At 40.8% G+C, this 22,900-nt stretch overlaps 1 long non-coding RNA gene across 2 annotated transcripts in view; it reads left to right on the top strand.

Annotated features, from left to right (window-relative positions):
- The first annotated feature begins 7,552 nt into the window (after nt 1-7,552).
- Nucleotides 7,553-22,900, top strand: part of LOC135411440 (uncharacterized) — a 37,652-nt gene continuing 22,304 nt past the window's right edge. For both annotated transcript variants that reach the window (XR_010429155.1, XR_010429156.1), the window contains exons 1-2: nt 7,553-7,655; nt 12,459-12,564. This is a non-coding gene — a long non-coding RNA (uncharacterized LOC135411440). The remainder of the gene's footprint in view (nt 7,656-12,458; nt 12,565-22,900) is intronic.

The following is a 22,900-nucleotide window of genomic DNA, read 5'->3' as shown; positions in this document are numbered from 1 at the left end:
TGTGCAAGCAAAAGCAAAGCGAAAGATAACACGGTTTATTCTCTGCTTCCCGTGAGCAGTGGTGGTCGGCCACTCCCGAACAGCAGGGCTTCAGCACATGTAATGGTTCCTCAGCAGGCAGCCATTGGAGACAATGAATTCCTGCCTTCCTGCTCCTTGCCTTAGCTTTTATATCTGAGCTGATGTCATATGGTCTGGAATATCCCTTTGGTCAGTTTGGGTCAGCTGGCCTACTTGGGTCCTCTCCCAGGATCTTGCCCTCAACTGAGGAAGGAATGTCACAGTGCTGATGCTGTGTCCAGCAATAGACAAAACACCGGTGTGTTTTCAACACCCTTCTAGCTACCAATGCAAAGCACAGCACTGTGAGGGCTACTATCTGGAAATGAACTCCAGCTCAGCCAGACTCAATACAGTGCTGAATGCCAAGGAATAACAGAAGTTTGAATTGCCTTTCAAATTTCCAGTTACCTTCTGCACTTTTAATTATTTCTGGTAAAATGTCTCAAATGTATCAACTCACCTCATCTTAGAAGTTTAATTTGATGAAAACTTGATCTTCTACCTGCTTTAAAGGATACATATCAACAAATAGTTCCATGCCAGGAGGACTTCAGAGCAAGAAGTTGAACTACTCTTTCAGATTGTACTATTCTTCCATGTTTTGCTAAAACTTGCTCACTTTGGGCTAAAGTGACTCACCTCACATTTGATAGTCAGCTTGAGTAATGCTGTGCACTCCCACTTTTTACTGGGTGTCTGAAATGTTTGAGGTAAAACCTGGCAAATTCTGAATGTTAGTTTTGTGTTTCCTCTTTGTTTGGGGAATCTGGTCTCTTTGATTTCCTGAAACACATATCTATAACCTCTTAAGAAAACATGTCTCACATGGTTGCTTTACTTCCACCCTAGACTGAAATGCAGTAGGAAGATGGGAGAAAGCCTTAGCTGAGTTGAAACTAGAGAGAAAAGGAGAAACACACTTGCACCATTGAAACCTGGATCCATAGAAGGTAGTTTTTATGGTAGCTTTATTTTTCATGTGTTTCTAATAACCTTCTCATTTAATCTTATTGTGAATTAGGGGAGAAGATGTACTACCATGAATGCCAGTGCATGGTCTAAGCTCCAGCTTTCTTTATAACTTCCATTATCACAATGGACCTTCATTGGCCTGAATTGTTAACATTCTTATAGGAACGATAAGACTAAAATGGCTCTATCTGCCTTTCAGTGATGTGTGAATCGACAATCAAATGATTGATCAATTTTTCTGTGCTTCAATAGCTTCTTTCAGCTTGATTTACTGTATAAAACGCAGCAGTTCCAGTTAACTTTTCTAAGGGATAGGTAAAGTAAATTAGGCAATTAGACCTAATCTTAGATTTAAAAATTGAAAAACCATCAGCGTCTCTGTCTTGCAAAGAAAATACATTTCAAAATCTGAAAATAATAAATCTTTTGTAAGAAAAAAGTATCCTCACAAAAGAAAACTCCTGTAGTCCTGACAGCTTGCCTGTGAATGGCTTTCATGAATTTCTAATATATTTTTCTTTTGTTCATTTTTTCAAAAAAACTTTGGGCTCTAGAAGCTTTTAAGAAGGAGAAGTTTTGAAAGTGGAGCGATAGGAAGTGCTAAATATTTTATTAGTGATTTATGATAACATGCTTTTACTTTATTCCTTTAATAGAAAAAAATCATGACAGTTAGCAAAATGATGAGGATTAATGTATGAAAATGTATTGCACGGCAGCCTCTGAGTAATGTATTTATAAACAGTTGCTTTAAAAAAAAAAAAGTATGTCAAAATAAATTACAAGAAGACTAGGAAATTACTATAGTCAGAACAAACAGAATACACGGTCCATGAGTTTTTTTCTGTAACGTCTGCTGCATCCTGACTGAGATCACCCAGCCTTCATCTAGTTCCCTCTCTCACAGGAATGTCATGTTACTTTTGTTCACCTCCTCGGTTGAAAGGAGAGTAAAGCAGGTGAGCCTCTGAAGGTTTTAATGTAGGAAAAAAGCTATTTAAGTTAGGTTTCATCCCAAATCTACTTTTCAGTTTATTTAATCCTTTTTGCAGCTGTTGGTGAACCTGTGCCCTTCATGGTCTACAGGTAATCATTCACTTTTAAACACTAATACAACCAGAGTTATATGTTCTACATGATCTGTCAAAACTAAGAAACAGTGAAGAGCTGCAGAAGGAAAAAAAAAAAACAAAGAGAAATGTAAAAAGTGAGACAGAAACCATCAAAATAGAAAAGTTGAGGCAGACAAAGTCTGGGTAACCGTTTTGACAGGCTGACAGGAAGCCACTGTCTTTATGCTGTGAGGACTTTGTCCAAATTTCACTGGTGGCAGTAGAATGGCTTCAGCAGGCTTCGATTCAAACCTAATTCAGCCAATTTATTGAATGATTTCTTCATTTTTGTCACACCAGTCTTGTTGCTGAGCAGGGATGAGGAGGAAGAGGACAAGGGGAGGCTAAAGGAAAGCTGACCACACAAATGTAATGTTGGAAGCATTAGACTGCATGGGGTGGTTCAGCCTCCACAAAGAACCAAACTTATTCCCATGGAAACCAATGTTCGAAGATGAATAAGTAGCCTGGCTCTCAGCAGCTCCCTTTCCTTTTTTCGCTTTTCTTCTCTCTTGGCATGTTTTGTTGTTGTTTTTGGTAAAGGGAAAGAAAGAGTCTCTTCACCTCCAAGCAGCTTGAGAAAAGACTGGCAACATTCATTCCACTAATAAGCTGGCAATTAATGCAAAAAGGAATGTCCTGGATTTCTCAAAGAGATGTATTTTTCAGCAGGAGCTAGTCAAGATGTTGATGAGGTGTTTTTTTTTGGTGTTTTTTTTTTTTTTTTCTCCTTGTTGTTGTTTTGTTTTATTTTGCTTTGTTTTGTTTAAATGGAAAGTACACTTTCTGGAAAAAGGGGGCTGCTAAACTGGTGTTGTAAGTCTGCCCTCACGTGTTGGATTTTAACTCTTCAGGAGAGAAAGTATAAGTAAGCTCAAAGGAATCCACCAAATATATTGTGGCACCACCCAGTACAGATCCTGAGGACTGTGGGTTTTTTTAATTCTGAGGTTTACATACTGAAGTAGGCATACCAATGGGTTACACACACAGGGAATACACAGAGGTATGCACTATCCATTTGATGTAGCAGATATGGGTCATTATAATTCCTGCACTAAGTAGATAATGAATTCAAAGGGATTGTTACAGAGGTGTTGCTGATGGTATCAATGTTATAATGTGTTGCAGCTATTGACTGATATAAAAAGAGGCAGTCAAAGGTGGGCTGAAAAGCATGAGTATTATCAACTTTTAGTAAGTAAGGAAGATACTCTCAGTCTCAGAAGTCTGAAGGAAATTCTTTACATTTGGCTTCTAGTGAGGACAGTTTCTGAGAATAGGAAGTGCTGCAGGATATAGCATCATATGGTAAATTTCCAGTGTGAGTCAGCATGAATCTGTGCCTAGATGGGGCACAAGTGGTTCTGCAGGCTTTGGAACTAATGAAGCCAGGTATCCTGCAGGCTTGCACCTGCAGCTGACTGACTCTGATATCTCTGAAAGTGTCAGTGCCCACTGAACTTTTGGTGTCATAAGCGTGTACAGAAAAGCTTTTCCATCCAAAGGATGTGTGGATCCTCTGGTAACTAAATGATGATCTCATGCTGCAGCCTTTCCTTTAGGAGGGAATACATTTTGGTTGCTGTTTCTTTCCCCTCTCCAGACACCTGTTTCAGTAAAACTTACAGCAACATAATTGTCTGTCCCTCTATTCCACTTGGCTGATATCAGCCAGTAGGCTTAAAATTATTAGGGAAACCAGCCAGACAAGATGATTGCCTAAGCCTCATTTCCTTAGGAAACTTGGCTTAAAAGTTAATATTAGCAGTAACTTCTGAATTGGAACTACACTGTGCACTACAGAACTTCAGTGTGCACTGAATCTCTATACGCCCAAGTGCAGATTGGTGTGTTGCTCCTATTGTACTTTTGCTGTAAACTTTCTCCTGGGCCCTGTTAGCAAACAAACCTCCCTCCAGCTACTGTGGGGGTGAACAGTCATAGCAGTGTCCTCAGCACTGGGACACTGAATGGGAGAGTCGGAGTCTCGTTGTTCCTTGGTTTACCCACTGGTGTTTTTGGGGTGTCAGCATCTGCTCAGCAGAAAGGAATGGAGGCCAGGTTTTCCCTGGCCTTCTGCACATTTTGAATCTGCACTCAAATCAGCAGTTTGCAGTGGGTTTCATCTCCTGTTACTGAGTAATTAATTTCCATGGCAGTTTTTAAGAAAGTCTTTTAAAAGACCCTGAATATATGAGTGCCAATTTGGTTTAATGTATCTATCTGGAGTCCTTAAATTGTTTTTTAATTTAATTTTTAAAGTTTTATGTCTTCTTTTTAGATAATGATTCATGGATGTGCAGTGTGAGAAATGTGTTTTCTGCTGCAAAGGTTGGAAACCTGGGTCTCCACTTTTTCATTGCTACCTATGGTCTGCATTTTTACCTGCACAGTGTTGTTCTTACTATATATCCCCCCTTTTCTCTTTCCCTTTTCTCAGAACAGTGCTTAAGAAATTACGTTTATCTTTGCAGAATGCTGAAATGATAATTTCTGTAGGGAAAAAAAAAGCATATTTCACAGCATTTCGCAGCAGACTTCCTTCTCTGTCTCTATCACATGTGGTCAGTGATAGTCACCTCACTGAGATCCCTTCAACTCATAGTGTGTTTATGAAATTCCTTATATACTAAGAAAGGCACATGGCCAAAGCTGCCTGTGCTGAGATTTTGGCAGTGTGAATATGAAGTGGGGCAATGGCATTGTAACTGCTTTCCGGTGTGAGCTCATCTTCAGTATTTTGTTTTATCCTGAGGCGTTGACCTTTTTATTATCAGCCTCTCTGAAAGGAAGGATTACAACCATGTCTTGTCTGTGTCTTGTTTATGGTTTATATGTGACTCAAAGTTCTGCCAGAAATTTAGTGCCATTTTACTGCCTGGTTTTACATTCTACCTGTGATGTACTAATTATCGGGGTGTGACAGAGCACTTATTTCCTATCATAAACCGGGGCTGTTATCCAGGGATGAAATTTTGTTTGAGTCATGAAAGGATGTAACAGTATGAAATATTCTCCGAGGGCCATATTCTGATCCTGTTGATGTTGATCAGAATGTTAGTTTTGTCTACACTGAGTCACATAATGAAGACAAGACATTACTATTCCTGCTTCTATTTTATTTTTTTAAGAGCCATTTCCCCACAGTGCTGTGAGCACTGGACACTTGCATACCTCAGCTGAATACGTGGTGCAGCACTAGCATAGGATACTTAGTTTGGTAGTGAGCCACATTCTTTGTGGATGTAAATTAGTGTAGCTCCTTTCACATCAGGGACAGTGCACTGTTTTATATTATGGGGAAGTCTTGCTCTCAGATTCAAGCTGCCATTTCCCCCCCCTTTTAGAAGGGAAAAAGCAAAGAGTCTTCTCTTGTAATCCATTCATACCAAGGGGAGGATGGGAGGAAAGAAATAAAACAATCTGAAGACTGTGTAGTTGTTTCCTAGTTCCCTACTAGTAGCACACAGTTAATGCACATGACTTAATGGGAATACAATTGCACTCAGCCACACTTGCCTACGGCAAAAGAGATAATGAAGTATTTCTGCTTATACCATCAAAAACCTTCACTTGAATGGAGAAGTACAAGTAGGAACCAGATTCAAACCAAGAGCAAGGGTGAACAGAGGGCAGCCTCCAGCCTGGCCAGGGCTCCTTAACCCTGCACAGTGACACTGGCTGTTGGACACTTAGGCATCATATGTTTGAGCCGCACGTTGCTGTTGCTATCAGTGTTTCATACATTCACAGGCTGATGGCTATTTCTTTGTCCCTTGTGGAAGAGAAGATAAAATTTAGAGACAAATGAAAAAATTGGTCTTTTTGGCCAAATTTCAACAGGCTAGATAGCCCACAGTGTTCAGAACATGTGTGATATTATATTATAGACATTTCTGGTTGTAAGAGCAGAATTCAACCCTGAACTCAGGTACATGATTAACATGAAGCCAGAATGTCCCACCATACTTTTATAGCACTGGAATGCAAACTTTGATTTACAGTTCCAACTTTTCTTACTGATATCCTCCCTTCTCTTATCCTCCTGAAAAAAAAAAAAGTGTTTTCATCTTTAACTTCTATCTTAAGTCTCTGTTTCTGATCTTCTACAGACTGAACCTTGGCAATTTTCAAGGAAATAGATGGCCTTTCTGTTCCATATATCCTATAATTTATTTGCTTCTTGCACCTGTCAAATGCCACATTTCCTCCCTCTGGGAGCATGCCAGCATGCCCCTGTTCATGTAACCCTCCTTCCCCTGTAACTAGAGAAAGAGATAAAGCTACAGGTGTCAGTTAAACCATGACTGTTTCTTTGATCTTTCCTAGATATTTTCTTATTGGAATATTTCTTCCTAAGGGTTTTTCCTGTGTAACCTTACTTTCAAATAGAGCATTTGTTTTGTTTTCAGTAGGCTTGGAGCCCCAATTTTGCCTGTGTACCTGTGAAAAATGTAAGTGAATCCCCTGATCTCAGTAGATCATGCTGGGTTAAACCTCATCCACACGGAGTTTTGGTCTCCCTGTCATCTTGTTCAGAAATGAAATACCCATTTATGAATAACTCTTCAATGTGTGCTTCAGATCCACTCCTTATTTAAGAAAGCACTCAGATACCTTCCTGAATCAGGAATAAAGAAAATATTCACTTTTATGTAAGATATTGATTTTTTTAACAGGACAATTTCATGATTTAAAAAAAATCAGATCTATTAAAGAAAAAGCAGATCCTTACTTACTTTCTGTTATTTCCTTTGTCAGGACTGGAGCTCTTTCTAACTGATGTTCTGTAGCTGAAACAGAAGATGAGAGTATGAAGCTCACATTATTGAGGAGGCCATTTCCTAGTGCTATTCAAGAAGCTCTACATTCAAGAGCAAGCTCTCTCTGCATCACCGAAATGCAAACAGTTGGGCTCATCTCTGTGCCTTCCAGTGCAGACTTTCAGACACCTTAGTAGTAATAAATCCTAAAAAGCACATTTTTAAAAGTAATGCCATTAGCCACAGCTGGCATTTGCACAGCATGATCTGGACATCTAACCTGACCACTTTCAATTTTTGATTCTGATCCTTCCTTCTCTCTCTGGTTCTCCTGCCCTTGCAAAAAAACTCTGCTGCCTGAGTGAAATGGTTGGAGAATGTCTGTGTTTCTAAAATAAATCAGTACTTGTGAGGTTCTCAAGAACTCTGAAAACATTTCTGCACAGATCTTTTTTTTCTTCTTGCTTATGCTTTCCTTTCTTTCCATGTCAAAGCATTCATGTTGGGGCAGAGCCCAGACCATTTATTTCAGGTTTTCTTTTGCTGCAACTGGCAATGCCTTTTAGTCCCTGCATTGCTGAAAATGCCCCTGGATGGTATGGCAGACCCAGAACAAGCTCCCTGGGCCCTCCAGCCCCCAGTCCCATCTCCTTTAACCACCCTCACCCCCCCACCTCTGCCCTTCCATGAGCCAGGAGGACCATATAGCACCTCCTGCCTCTGCCTACAGGAGCCTTTCAAGGTATATCAGTGTGTGTGTGTGTGTACACATGCATGTATATTCTAACCCTCTACGTAATAAATTTCTTTACTTTGATACCCCTCATACATCAGAAGAGATGGCTGGGCAACACAAGCCAGAAGTTCATGGTAGTGTGTTTTCTCATCTCAGCCTATTGAACTATTGTCTTTAAAATATTTCTTGTAACATCTCTTTGGAGGTACATGTTTTAAAAATGGAAGGAGGATCTATGAGCTTGCTGCTATGTTTATTCAATTCTCAACCCTCCAAACACTTGAGAATTTGAATTACTCAGCTAGGCTTAATGAGGCTGGCTCGGAGTAAAGTTATGTGCATAAAAGCCAAGGACAGGACGCCTTGATGTTATGCATTTTTAGGAGGTTATGGGGTTTTCAATATTAATTTTTATTACTGAGCGGTCTGAAGGAGAACTCAGGCTGTACCTTTACATCAGGGCTTGCTACTACTTACCTTGCCGCAGAGGAACTCCTGGAATGTGGAAGTTTGTTTGTGGAAGCACTGACATCTGTCAGTACAGATCTGAGGGCTCCAGGTCAACCACTTCAAACTCAAACCTTGCTAACAGCTAACGCTGCTACCTCTGTGTAGGTTTGTGCTGCTAACCTCTAAGCTTTTTGATCAACAGCTTTCCCTTTGCCACCATTTTCCAGTTAGTAGAATGGGGAAAATTACTTTGGATATTCAAAACGGCCAGCATGAAGCATCACCATGGGCCATACTGTGATCCCTAAGTGGATCACACAAAGAAAGGGGTAAGAAAATTTGACTAGGCTAAAAGCCTGACCATTTTCCCATCCCAGCTTGTTTGGGATTTAAATGTTGGTTTGTGGTTTTTTTTCCTTCTCTTGAGTTGCCTTTGACCCTCTTTTTTCTGAAGAGTGTGAGAAGGCAAATTTGCTTGTGGCCTTAGCAGTTTTGAGCAACTGCTGGAAGGACTGCTGGCCTCATGCTGGAGATCTGAAGAAGAAGACAGGTTCCCATAATGCTCTGGATGGGAAATTGTTCAGATAGTCTGGCAAAGATGCACATGAGCATGGGGACTTTTTAGTGGTGGTCTGAATTAAACATCTAGGGACTCCACACAACTACAAGATTCTTCTTACGAGCTTCTCTGAGGCTTTATCCTGACCTCATCCCTGCTCCCATTTGCACATATAGTGAGAAAAATTCCTGTTGAGTTACCCTTAGGAAATGTTTAGAAGAGAACTCATCCTTTTTCCTAGATGTGTTTTTGCTTTGCTAAAGCAGCTACTGGGCAAGGCCAGGTGCAATCCTACCCTTTCTATGTAGTAGATTTTGCTGAACACAACTGTGAGAGCAGAAAAACAGGTACCTTTTATTTTGGTAACAATTTTTATTCTGATTTTACTCAGACCTTTAGATGCATTTTTGCATATCTGTCTTTATAATTTTCAGTTGGTAAAGGGATATGGTCAGAACATGCTGACTGCAGGAAATGAAAGCCCTTTTCAGAAATATTTCACTTTAATGAAGTAAATATCATGTTAGATCACTCCCAAAAACCTGAGTATTTGTCCTCTACAGCATGATTTTGGGTTTTATGCCATGTTGCAATATTCATACTACAATTATAAAAAATGCATAACCATAGAATTGCTTTTGGAATATTCTCTTTCACAGTGAAGTTATGAGATTATTAATTTTTTCCCCATTATACTTGAAGGCATATTGAAGAATCTGAGAATTCCCCACAAAAGAGAAATTTCAAATTTTCATTAGCTTTACTAAAAGGACTGTCATCCCCACTTAGAGCTATGAGATTTTGGAAATCAAGTCCCACCTGTTTCCTCAGAGCATATTGGGAAAGAATGGAAAGTGGAAGGACAGGAGAGAAAGGTGTGCCTTTTGATGATTTGAAACATAAGCAGGTTTATTCCTATAAACCCCTTCCTGGCATGAGACAGCTGTTGCCACTGAAGCCTTCTACATATTTATTGAAATCCCAAGGATTCTTCCTTTTTTAACCTGTATTGTATCCCCACTGCCCTTGAGATCCTAGATTACAGCTGCTTTCCTCAGAACAATTTGATAAGAATATCTGTTTTGGACCCATGTCAGTGTTAGAGAATTACTGTCAAGCATCAAAAGATGCTCTCACTCTTCCCCTGGGGCTTTAAAGATGCTATTCTAAAATTAAAGTGTTTCGTATAGATAAGACACTTAGGGTTATAATGAGGTCAAGAGTTGCTGGCAGTTTCCAACAAGACTTCTTTTTAAATAATTACTGTGGTTATTTTCCTTTTTCAACAGATAAGTATAGACAGACCAGGTAGAGAAACAGTCAGGAACAGGAAGCTTTAGAAAAATATTTGGAAATTATTCTGATTGCATTGTCTAATTCAAGTTGACCCATTTGATTATACTGGCCTCCTCTGCAATGCAATGTGACATGAAATATGTGATGTAATGAGATATGCCCGCCAAAATGCAATGTGCTGTGTTTTAGTCAGAATGTATTAATCCACTTACTGAATAATTGACCCAAAGAGATTCTGTCAAACAATATTAAATTATTCACTGGATTTCCAAACCAGCAGACAGTGTCCTTTAAATATTTAAGAATAATGTCAAATAATTTTCCACACCAAAAATACCTTTTTTGTGTTTACTGAGGTTCCCTGGCTGTTCTTTGTTGTTTAAGTGGGGCAGGATAATCAAATAAAAGCCAGTGTGCCCTTCAGGGGTGCTGTATGAGTTGGAGGGCAGAGGCTCTCCCAGCTACCAGCACCCCCAGAAGGAGAAGCAAATGCTCACCTGGTTCAGTTGTCAGACCTTGCCAGATATCATCCCATTAGCACACTTTTACTGCCTCACCCATGCGTTTTAAAGGAAACTGCAAACTCTCCACATACATACACATATATTTTACCACATAGCCTGTGCCTCAGCAGCAAGTTCCCCCGGAGAGGATGCAGCACTGAGGCTGTGAAGTGCCCTGCTATTCCCTACCCTCAGGCCTCACAGTACCTCTCTAGGTATGCATTATGAGATAACAACCTCTCCGGATCAATTTTGGTGTGGAAAATAGGTTTCCTTAAAAAAGGGGCACCAGTACAGCAGCATTCAAGTTCTACCAATTACAGTGTCTGACACCATTCCCCTTGAAGGTTGCATGCTGAACGAGTGCAGGGTATATTTCTGACTTGTTTAAAAAGGATGAGGAGAGGCATCTGATAGCTTACCTTAATTATTCCATTTCCTCCTCCCTATATACATTTCCAAAATCTAATTATAGTGCTCATGGCCCCTGCTATCAGCCAGTAGCCAGAAATTAATATAAAGCCACGGGAAGGACAGCTACCTCCCTTCACGCTTTCCACAACATTGCAAATCTATTCCAGCAGTCTTTTGATACTAATATTTTGACACATTCATCATTGTGTTAGCATCGGCAGTGAGCAATATTTACAGTTTATAAGCTTTTCCAGGACCAACTGTTCATATTACTCCTATTAAGTCCATTCAATTTTCCACCTGAAATACCACATTTATCTAGTCAGAGTTTGACATCTATTTTCAGGGGGGAGGGGGTTGCTTTTAATAACGAGTTTTATTTAATTGTATGTTTTGCTTCTCCTGAAGAATACGCTAAGGCAATCTGTTACATATTGTCAGTCAAGTAAGATGCACTTGGCTGCATTCTCGGCTGCATTATCTAGGTCCTGATATGAGGACATTTTTGTGCATATACATCTGTGTGTGTTGAGATGGAATTGCTTATCTGTTCTGTGGCTTTATTTGGACTGGAATTTGCTGCAATGTCCTCATGAGTTGCAGGAATGCTGTCCAGAGGTGTGTTCTGTGCAGCTAGGGGGCAGTGGGCAGCCCTCCATGATAAGTTTGCCATTCCAAGCCACAAGTATTGTCACACTGTTTATTTTAGTAAACAATATGACTCCAAACATATGAAATATTCTTTATTTGTCAAAATATATGTAATGATTCTCTTTCTTTAAAGTGTTTAGATTTGGCTTTAGGAGACAGCAAACCCTGTGAGTCTTCTCAACCACACCAGAAGCAAAGCCCAAACAGAACAAAAACACATAGGAAATTCTTATCTTCTTCTTAGCATTATTATTATTATTATTACTTAAGGAACAAGGGAGAAAATTATACCAGCATTGAAAATAAACTTTGCACCTCCTGAAAAGACTTATGTAGGTCTCTGAACGTTTAATACCAAGGTGGCCACGGACATCACACAATTCAATGTTCTGTTTGGAACAGCAACAGCAAACCAAGACTTGGCCAGAGACTGCACTAGTCCATCATTTTGCCTGATGGACTAGTGGGCTCCCCTGCTCACTGCACAGGGAAATTTACCCCCAGAATAAGAGCTTGTGAGTGGCTTCTTTTGGCGTAAAACTGCCACCTTTTTCTCATACTTCCTCTGTGCAGAAACACCAGGGTTTGTGCCTGGTCCTGGTGTGCAAAGAGCATGTCTGAGACCCCTGTTAGCAGTCATTGCATGTAGCAGAGGTGATAAACAGAGCTAGTTGGGAAGGAAGTTGCTGTTTTATGAGAAATTCTGCATTAAATTATGTTAAACATAACAGGAACAAACAGAAAACCCCACAGTAATTTCCAGGGGTGGGTAAAAAAAAAAAAAGAAAATTAGGGTCATACCAAAGGCTTAAAAGAATTGAAATCTTTGATTTGAATTTCAGCCTTTTAAAAAAATCTATATAATAAATGTACATGCATAAAGGAATTAAGTCATAAATTGAATCAGAAACTAAAAATCTTTTTTTTTTCCCCCAGAAATGACATGCTAGAGCACTCTCATCTTCCTTGGATGGTTAATTTCTCTGTACTTCAGGTATTGCTTCTTGCTATCTTGTCCCTTGTTGGTCTACTGATATCTCAGGTGAGTCAAGCCCAGACTTCTCCCCCAGCATGCTGTTCATACTGTACTTGTTGAACAGGGCAGCACAGAGCTATGGCAATCACTGCTCTTCTGAGAGTTACTTCCTTGAGCAACATCCACTCCGAGTCAAGGGAGAAGGAGGCATCTGTGTCCCAGGGACCTGCCCCAAAGAGTATATCTTCCTGCAGGAGCTTTTCAGGGTGTGTGGAGACTCTTCTCCAGACACAGCATGAAGGAGAAAAGGAAGAGCAGGACTGGTGATCGCCAGAACATGGTTCCACTTACTCTTCCCTCGGGCAGAGAATTGCAGGTGCTATGCAGGCACCCTGCTCCTCCAATGGAATAGGAGAATTCAGCACCAAGGGAAAGCCCCAGAGCTAACAGACACTATAATCCTGCCACAATGGGGTTCTTGAAAGTGTAATCTGCTGTCTGTATCTGAATTCAGAGAGGTGGAATGCTTTCCCCAGATATGCAGCTAATGGCTATTAGACCTAGGGTAAAAATCTTGCCCTGCAACTTCCAGTCTGAAGCAACAAAACTCATTTTCTTCCTATTACCATCTATGGGGCACTGTCTGTGGTGCACCGCTCTACTGGTAACATTCACTACACTGATGGATATGTACTGTATAGCTTATATGAAACTAATGAAATGAGTTTGGAGGACTTGTCTTGCTTTGGCTGCAACGCCAGCAGGATGCTGAAATGTTGCTGACTGTGTGCAGTCCTGCAAACTAAGCTTTTCAGGAGAAAGGCTGCCAAAGCTTTACAAAAAGCATCTTAACTTCAGGTGCTGCAGCACTGTCAGGCAGGGCAGTGATGTGCTGGGATGTGCTCTGTGTGTGTGTGTGCTGGGGGCTAACACCAGTGTGAAGCAAACATCTTTTGAATGAATTGGTGCTGGAGGGGATATGCACAACATCCCGAGGTGGCCTCAGCGAGACATCTGACTGATTAGATATTGAAGTCAGGCACTGAGATACCAAGGTCATGCCACATCCTGCTTTCCTCATCCAGCTGGGCCCCGATAAAATAGCAGCTGGTAAGACCACCAATCAGATAAGGTGGCAATTTTCAACAGTCTCAAATTATTGTTGCAGCAAGGGAGGTCCAGATAAGATCAATCAGATGCTGGAACGATTGAGCCATTCTGATTCCCCTCCGCCTTTTTTTTCCTTTCTTCTTTCTGGAGACAGCCTGTCTTGTAAATGTGAATGCAGGCAGCACTTGCAGAGACCCTCACCATCCTCAGAACAAAACATGAGAGTTGATTTATGGGCTGGATTACATGGAAATGGTAATTCTTTGCTCTTTATGATGTTTAGCCGGAAAGTGCAGTACCTTCCAATCAGAGCAGCAATATCGACATGAGGTTTTTACAAAAGGGGTGAGAGAAGGGGCGTGGTGATGATTACAGAAGCTCCTCTAACACTGCAGTTAATAAGACACCAGCACATTAATCAAGTGACAGGTATTGAGTCTAACAGGGCAAGGCAATAGTTTTTAAAAACAGCCAGTTAAGTTACTACCTGATAGAAAAAGGCTGACTGAATGCCACAGGTTTTATGCCACTATTTGCAATTAAAGTTATTTTTTATCCCCCTCCCCTTTTTTTTTTCTTTTTTTCAATGTTGTAAAATGTCTTTTTTGGACCTGTAAGAAAATGAGAGATAAACCACACAGGGCTGTAACAGAGGGCTGCATAGTCCCTTTCCCGTTGACCAGCTGTGCCCTGGGCTATACGTCTGTCATTTGCACAGTATCTCACTGTGGTCCCTCCCCTGAGCCATACTCCAAGGGCTCCATGCAGATGACTGACTCCTGAGGGTCACAGCACAGAAGACAGACTCCAATGTTTGATACAGCTGGACAAACTCCTGACTAAAAGAGACCTGATTCTCAACTGCAGCCTAGAGGTGTGGCTCTCTTCTTTCATGTGACACTCCAGGCAGCTTTATTGCACCAGACCCTGTACACCCCAGCCTCCTTTATCACCACCCGCTCGACCAGAATTGGCATAGTCAAAGGGGAGGAAGAGTTGGGGTAGTCCTGGTGCACAGTTACAAATGAGCCCATACCTCCTTGGTGTCTTTTGTTTAAAGGAGCTCCAGTCACTTTAATGCTGTGGTTACCGACGTTATAATGCAACTTATTTTTCATTGCTAAACCCTGTTTGTTATCAGAAATACTATAAAACAAAGGAAGAAAACATCACTAAATGAACCACTCCCATGATTTTGTAGACTTTCTGCAAGTGCACATGCTCTTTTTTTGAGCCTTAGTCAAACTATTTGCCATGACAAGTTGGGAGCACTGGGCAAGACCAAAGCAGGCAGAGTAGTCATATATAGAATCATAGCATAGTTAACCTAGCACTACCACCCTGTTCACTATTAAACTCTATTACTTCCTTGGGCAGTCTGAATAGGTTTTGTCTTGCTTCCCATATGACAAATATAGATTTCCAGGACCATGCCAGGACCATACTACTCTGTGATGAAATGGACCTTTAAAGTAGGATGCAAACAGATGTCGCCACTGTAAATGAGTCATAAGAATTGCCTGCCCAGAGGACATCTAAAGTCCATCTTGCTCATTAATCAGTCCCTGACAGTGATCAAATCCTGATATTTCAAGGGAAGATAAAAAAATAATTCTAATAAACAGAGACAAGAACATACTTTGCTCCAATCCGGTGCTATTGGAAAGAAGTGTTCTCTAGACTCTGAACTAATCATTAGCAAATGACAAGCAACCAAAGGTGAATAGGTGGTTCTGCTGCTGAGAATCATAAAATGGAGTTTTATGGTCAGTGCTGGCAGTGACTACAATACTACTACTAGCAGCTTCCAGGAGTGGCTATGTTTGTAAGACGAAGTCTATAAATTTGGGAGTAGATCACATAGGTAAGCCACCTGACTGGCCTGCGAATCACCAGTTCCAGGAGGGCTTGCAAGGAGCTTCCTTTATTCCAATGAACACAATGACTATTGCAACTCAGTACAGCTTTTTCTGGCTGATGTGTGTGAGCTTTGCTCAACTAGAAGCAAGGAAACTACAGTGATTCTCAGCAGCTAAAGACCTGACACACAGTTTTCAGATGTTCTTTAGTTTTGTCTTGCCTTTTAAAGGTTGCAGATTGCATTTAGAGGTCTTTGTGTTTGGTTTTATGGACTTGAGAAGACATCTGACAGTAACCATGCTGAATAATGGCTACGTGGATTTCCTGATGCTAACGAGAATAATTCTTTTTTTTTTTTTAACATAATTTTTGTGCTAAAGAGTAGAGCTGAGGCTAGGCAAGATGTCCTTAGAAAATAATTTCTCTAGCAAGTTCTGATATATTTTTCTGAAAAATAATTTAAAATTTATCTTATGTTTTCCCATCTCTTTGCTCTCTGCAATTTCTCTCCACATCATAGTATCAGAATATACTGCAGGTTACAAGGTAACCAAGGGAGATGCCTGAGCTACTTCTGACTAAGTGGTAGTTTGAAATAATGCTGCTGCAGGCGTATTTCTTCTGGTATCTAAGCCAGTTTAAAGCAGTTGGCTATCTCTACTTCACAGTGCTGTCTGGGATGTAGATATATGCTTCCAATCCTTGGTCAATTAACAGAAAATATTGACGAACACTCTCACACTTTAATATTTATTTCTCAGTGAAAAATCCCTCCCTAAGTACTTTGTGGTGTAACTGTAGCTGACTAAATACAAATATAAGTCATGCAATCATGTTTGCCACCCACCTCTGTCTCTGCAGAGCTCTATGAGCAAATCCAGAGACACTCCAGTTCACAAGAGCAGTGTGGTTGGCTGAAGCTGCTGCTGCTGCTGCTGCTAGCCTGGCCACCTGCTTCTAGCCAAAGGAAAATCTTGGCCCCATTGAACTCACTGGCAAAACTCTTGTGGGACCAAAATATGTACTGCAGCAAACACTCAGAGTGCATAAAGAGCAAAACTGTCTGTTTTCTCTCCCAGAAACAACTGAACTCTGCAGCTGGACTATCACTTTGAATGTTGGTGCTAAATAAATCACCTCCTTGTGTCATCATCTCACTCTAAACAAAGCTCTTTTTTCACTCTGTTGTTTTAGCATATGATATCATTATCAACAGTAAGGTACATTTTGTTTCTTTTTCTCCATGCCTGATATTTGGATTATATTTGCTTTTAGGTGTTTTTTGTTTTCCCCAACAAAATACAGAAACATGGGGAATCATGAGGTTGTTTTATGATTGCCAGAACACAGATAACTTGAAGAGTTTAAGCTCACCTAACTCCCACTTAGACTGTCTGTATCTCATCTAGAAGGCCTGTCTGCAGTCCAGAGCTGACTTCCTTGGAGTTCTTTCCCTGCAGACACTTGCAAGTGTTAGATAATTTCCTTATTAGACTGAATGCACTACAACAGCTCTCTTTTAGTTTCATATCTGTTCTTGGAAGTAGATGCTCTGGTGCAACAGGCATTTTTCTCTGAGCCAGAGCTGTGATACATTGGAGCAGAGATGGATAGGCAGCTTGCTTCCATCTCCTTCCCCAGGGATGTCTGTGAAGTTTCCTGAAGGACCATGCTGTGACACCAGGCAGGAAGGCAGAGCCCTGCTGCTTTAGGACTGAACCCAAAAGGGCAGCAGGCACATAACAGCTCCTGCTCCTGCAGTCTTCTCTCTATTGCAGAGAAATATGTGTGGCTTAAACCTCAGGAATATCTAGAGTCTTCTGTGGTCAGTGGAGACTGAAGGGGAGATTAAATTATATGGCTAGTACCCTCTGGAGACCTGTGAAGGTATCTATTTATTTGTACTTGCTAGAAAATGTAGGCATCATCTGGCATCAGAAACCTAAAATTTTCAGAGACAGTGCCTAAATAGGACACTCCAAGTGGATGGACTGGGTTCCACTTTTGGTTAATAGACTGACAAATGGTCTATAAAGAAATAATAATAATAAAATAAAATATAGATAAAATATAGAAAGAAAAATGAGAAAATGAAATCTTTCAGCAACAAAACCCACTTTGTCTTTTGTCATTCTCAGTCCTTTGAAAATGCCTCAAACTTTCTTTTGGTAATTGCTATGTAAACATTTTTGATGTCTGTGCAAAAACATCTGGAAGCTTACAGTGGCATCTGGACATAAATATTAAAAGATCAACAAAAACCCGATATGAATTAACCATGTGGATAGCCATAAAAACCACAACCACATAAACCTGCTATAAGTCTTTGGCTACAAAAGTGGATGCTTTCTCACTTGGCTTTAGTTGTTTACAAACTGACATTCAAAAAGTAAGTGATTATGACTAATGGTTGGGTTTGTCTTTCATTTTGACTACTCTTAATCAGACTAGAAATTCTCTTGCCTAATTTAATGGGTAGGAAATGTACCTCACTCCATCTCTAAGCCCTCTGCTGAATTTTTGGTGTTCTATATGAATGTTTTGATTGTTTGTGAAACAGGAACCTGCAAGGCCCCTTCTGCATGACACATCTTGGACTGCCACTGATTTCTTTCTGGTGGTGGGCAGAGCTACCTGAGAGCAATTGCTGTAGGCAGTCACTGGCCTGTATTAAAAGAACACTTGTTTTAGTGTGCTCAGGTCTTGCTCTAGCATTCCTACTGGTGAGATGTGCTGTGAGCAAAGAAAGATGACTCTAAGATGCACCTCTTATAGGGCAGCTGAAGGAAAAGAGCAACCTCCATCCAGATTTCACAATGTCAAAAAGAAAGCTAAAATGGCAATTCCATGGTTATTTTTCAGCTTGTGGAGTCTAGTCTTACAGCTTTTGAGGCTCTCAGGTTGACAGCATTGTGAGTTGCTGACATGATCCCGTAGGAAAGAGGGTAAGCCACACTCAGGGTTAGGGTTAAGGAGAATGGCCTCTTTATTAGGGGAGTTCTGGCTTATATAATGTCAGGGAGAGAACTTGCTGGAAGAAAGAGAGGGAAAAGGGCGGAGTATGCAAAATACAACCAAACCAGGGAAAACAGGGGTGGTAACAATCCATTTAAGGGAGAAGATGGCCATAAAAGGTAACACTGCAATGCAACAAGTGTCGACCAATCAGGAAAGGGGGGTTTGAGGGTACAGAGAACTAGGGAATTTTTCTAAAGCAATTTTCAGGGTACAATACAGGGAAAATACCATAAAACAGTAAACTCTGCTTTAGAACCATAAAAACAACTAAATCCAATGTTCTCCGTAACTTCACACGGAGGTCTCATCGTCAGGAGGGTCGTATAACTCTTGTTCTTTTCTCCAAGTTTCATATTCTGTGTTGACCTCATTCCTGACAAGTTGCTTTTTCAAAAGTGGCAAGGACATGAGTCTTCGATGCAGATAATCAAGGGTTTTAGAAGCTGACAGGAGTCAAGCATATAAATGGATTTGATAACCCAGATCTTATTACCTTTATTTTCTCTTGGTAAGAACATAAATAATAGCTTTTTACCTCTAGAAATGAATACATGAAAGATTGAGCAGTGCTAGGATAACAGAGGTCCTTTAAATTTTCCAAAGAGAACTGGAAAATGCACAGTTCAGTGTATATGGATTAATTAACCAATGCTGTGTGTTCTAGGTGCCATCACTTGCTCTTATCTTTTTCACATTCTTGCCATTTTCTTTCAGGTCTTTTAGCTTTGTTTGCTCATTCATTGCAGGCTTCAGTGCTATTCACCTCATTCTCAGGAGTGTTCAGCTGCAAGTTGCATGTAACCCACTATCCAAACTGGACTGCTTGTGGAGTGTACTTGTTTTTAAAATGTATTTTTGTTTCTTAATTGTCTGAAGAAATGTATAGTATTTCGAGACAGAAACAGAAAGGCTATAACTGGCCATTGTTCTCTGCAGTTGCTAACCCAGTGGGATACTCTGGATAGGACCAACTGCAAGGTTACTCTAAAAGACTCTCAAGAATGGAAACACGTGGACCTTTGTATTTGATTTCTGCCCTAATATTTAGGGAGGACTCTATAATTTAAATAAAAGGACTCATTTTCCCCCAATTTAATCTCTTTTAAACAGTGTGGGAGTTATAAACATTTTAATAATTTTACCACTTTCATATTTAAAAATATGCCCTCTAAGCATTTACATTCAAGATTTGTTTTTCTTCAGATGTGTAAATAACACATAGCAATTTGCATCTCATGCATAAATCTTTCTCCTGTTGAATGCAAACTAAAAAAAATAATAATCTGGCCCCCAATCCCTTTCATTTGCCTCTCATATTTACAGAAAGTTAACTGGCTAATTCTTCCAATGAGAATTTTAAGGGTTCATGTGTGTTTAAAAAAAAAATTATCCAACTGAAGTTTTCTTCCACTGAGTAATAAGAAGCCTAGAGCTGATTAATAGTGTTTCCTTTTCCAGTCCTAATGAACATTTTTCAGGTTTTATGCATCCCAGATGAATCTATTTTAAATGGTGTGTCTGTTTGCATACATACACGTTGCTCTTTCTTGGGATTTATCCCAAATGAGTTCAGCTTCTCTGTACCTTGTAGGACAATATCAATGCTGGCTTAATCAATTTCAATTTGTTGTTAAACCAGAAACGAAGCATTTATCAGGATGAGCCAGGAAGGGCTGAATGGACATTTCGTGTTGCTGAGGTCTCTTTGTGAAATTTGCTTTGGGAAGTTGCTGGAGCTGAGAATTTACAAGAAGCTTTTCTGTGACTTGCAGTTACCACCTAGTCAGGATACACCCTCAGGATGGTTTTACTCTACATGTTTTCTGCACTGGCAGTGTCTGTGCCTTCTGATGAGTATCATGGGTCTCAGTCCACTAAAAATAACTTCTCTAGAGAGTCTTGCTGCCTTCATAAAAATGCAACCAAAATATCTCATTGAATCATCTTCCTCAGCTCAGACTGGCTCTGCTATTTATGACTATAGAGTCACTTCTGCCTCCCTGACTGCTTCACACCAAGAATGGGAGCCAGCTCTGGCAGACATGACGTGGTGCCAGCAGTGGCAGGAGCTCTCTGGTGGGTGAAAGCCTTCTGCTCATACAGCAAATCCCAGCCCCGAGCTGCTGGAGATATGGGGCGTTGCAAACTCCCCAGCTCCTGGAGGCAGGTGCTGTTTTAATGATCAGCTCCAGACTCCATGGCAAGCAGTGGGTGAATATTTCTTCCGCTGCTGCCTGATCACAGTGATGCTAATTTTAAAGTGGTGAGGAAGCACAGGGAGGTGATAGCAGGATGGTCCCAGCTGTTCATACCAAGGATGCGAGCAGCACTTTTATTCAGAGAGGGAAAGCAAGAACTCCCATTTCACTGCACAGACTGGGAGAGTGAGGAGAGGAGAGAAAAGCTTTCCCTAGATTCCTGTTTCATTTCAGAAAAGTTTTTTCAAAGACTCATCCTCTCATCCCCTCCTGCAGGTTATTTTTAGTTTTAAGCTCTCCTGGCTGCTGCATTGATAGCTCCTTACCATTTCAACTGCAATTAGTCAAAGCAGGGCTGATTGTGCTTTTGTCTCTGATTGTGTAAATCAGGATCCTTTTGTCTAAAATGAGGAGACCTTTGCTGCTGGGCATCCTGTTTCCCATCCCCTCCCATCCCTTCAGCATGACCAGGCAGCCAGGATTCCTGAATGCACGTGGTGGATGTTGCTCCTGTGCTGAAATCACGTGGAGGAGAGCTGAGGCGAAGGATGGAACAAGCATCAGGGCTGTGGTGAAAGGAGCTGTGAGATGGATGAAGTCACCATTATAAGGGGCCTGTTAACCCACTTTCATGCTGCAGTATAAGGGGGAGATGAGAGGGGCTGGAGGGATCTACCCCAGCTGCTCTGCAGCACAGCCAGACTTACCACTTCAAGTGCACTTCTTCAAAATCTGCTTGAATAGGGTAGCGGTCATGCAAAATGAAATGAGAAGAGCGAGCATGTTTGGATAGAGAAAAATCACGGTAAAGAAGTAAGTCCAAAGGAGCGCCAGATCCAGCAGTTGCTTCTAACAGCCCACAAGTTGCTTCCGTCCCCATTTCACACAAAACATCATAAGGCCCTGGGCCTGTCTGGGTCAACTCGAGGCAGCCAAGCTCTCACTTAAGATCAGTGATTGCTTTGGGAGAGCATGAGCATAGGAACAGCTGTGAGGATGCATGACACCTTCTGTGTATTTGGAGAGGTTAAATGAAAGAATAAACTGTGATTGTAGAAGTTCCCAGCACTACAGACATGAGCTCTTCAGTGTTAGCTCTTCTTCTTGATACCTCACAGCTCATGAGCTTGGCTAGAAGATATCTACTGTTATAGAGTAAGGTGTGCCTGCGAATCTCAAAGCTCTTTAAAAATATGTATTTAAATTCAGCACTCCTGTGGGACTGACTGCTTCACAGGTTTGTAGTCTCAGATGAAGAAGGGTTACAATTGTTTGCCTAAAGACTTAAGGTGCAGAGCTGAGCAGGCAGCAGGACTAAGGACATGCAGTTCTTAACGTGCCACTCTGAGCACTTGTCCGTAAGCCCTTCTCTTCAGTTAGTAGCAAATGATAATTTGCCTCTTAGAAAAAGCCAGTGAAGTGTTGCTCTCCAAAGCAACCCTGCAACAGAAATCTCCCAGTTACGCTAGCTAAAACTGCAGGAAGTATTTCTGAAGGGCAGACACACTATGCATCTTTCTCTTCCACCTGCCTAAACACTGGGCTGTGTGTTTCTGTTCTGGTTTTAAACAGGACTGATGAGTTGCATTCATATTGCAGGGTGTAACATTTGATTTTGCTGTATCTTTGGTTAGCAGATCACATTCTTATTACACCCTTACATGTCAAACAACAGTTCTGTAGGCAGAGATCAAAGTAGCTGGAAAGAACACATTTCCTTTACTCATATTGAAGAAGATGAGAGGTAACATGATCCTGACCTCTGAAAGTCAGGGACAGTTCTGAGGGTGGGTGACTTGAGCCAGAATTTCTGCTGATCATACAACAACAAAAACACATGTTGGTGCCATAACAGAGACATGGATTAACTCTTTGGAGAGGGTTGTATTTTAAGGGGTTCTAACCCCTGTAAAGCTAGAATTAACTGGATAAATGTAACCTGTACTACTTGTAATTTTAATTTTTTTCTGTGTATAGGAAAAAAACCAAGCTGATTCTTAGTAGATTGTGTTGCTAAACTTTTGGGTGGAGAAGAAGCAACTCCTGGAATGAATTACATCTTCAGATGATGTTGCAAAGACTATCTCTTCAGGGTGTTATTCCTCCCAAAGTAATGTATCATCTGCCCTTTCCCAGGAAGGTTTTATACCATCAACAAACAGCAGGGGAGTGAAAAATATCACCTGCAGTACATGGTAAACTCACACAAGTAAGCA

Source organism: Pseudopipra pipra, chromosome 3, assembly GCF_036250125.1.
Source record: "Pseudopipra pipra isolate bDixPip1 chromosome 3, bDixPip1.hap1, whole genome shotgun sequence".
Lineage (NCBI taxonomy): Eukaryota > Metazoa > Chordata > Aves > Passeriformes > Pipridae > Pseudopipra > Pseudopipra pipra.
This window is presented reverse-complemented; position numbering and strand designations above follow the sequence as displayed.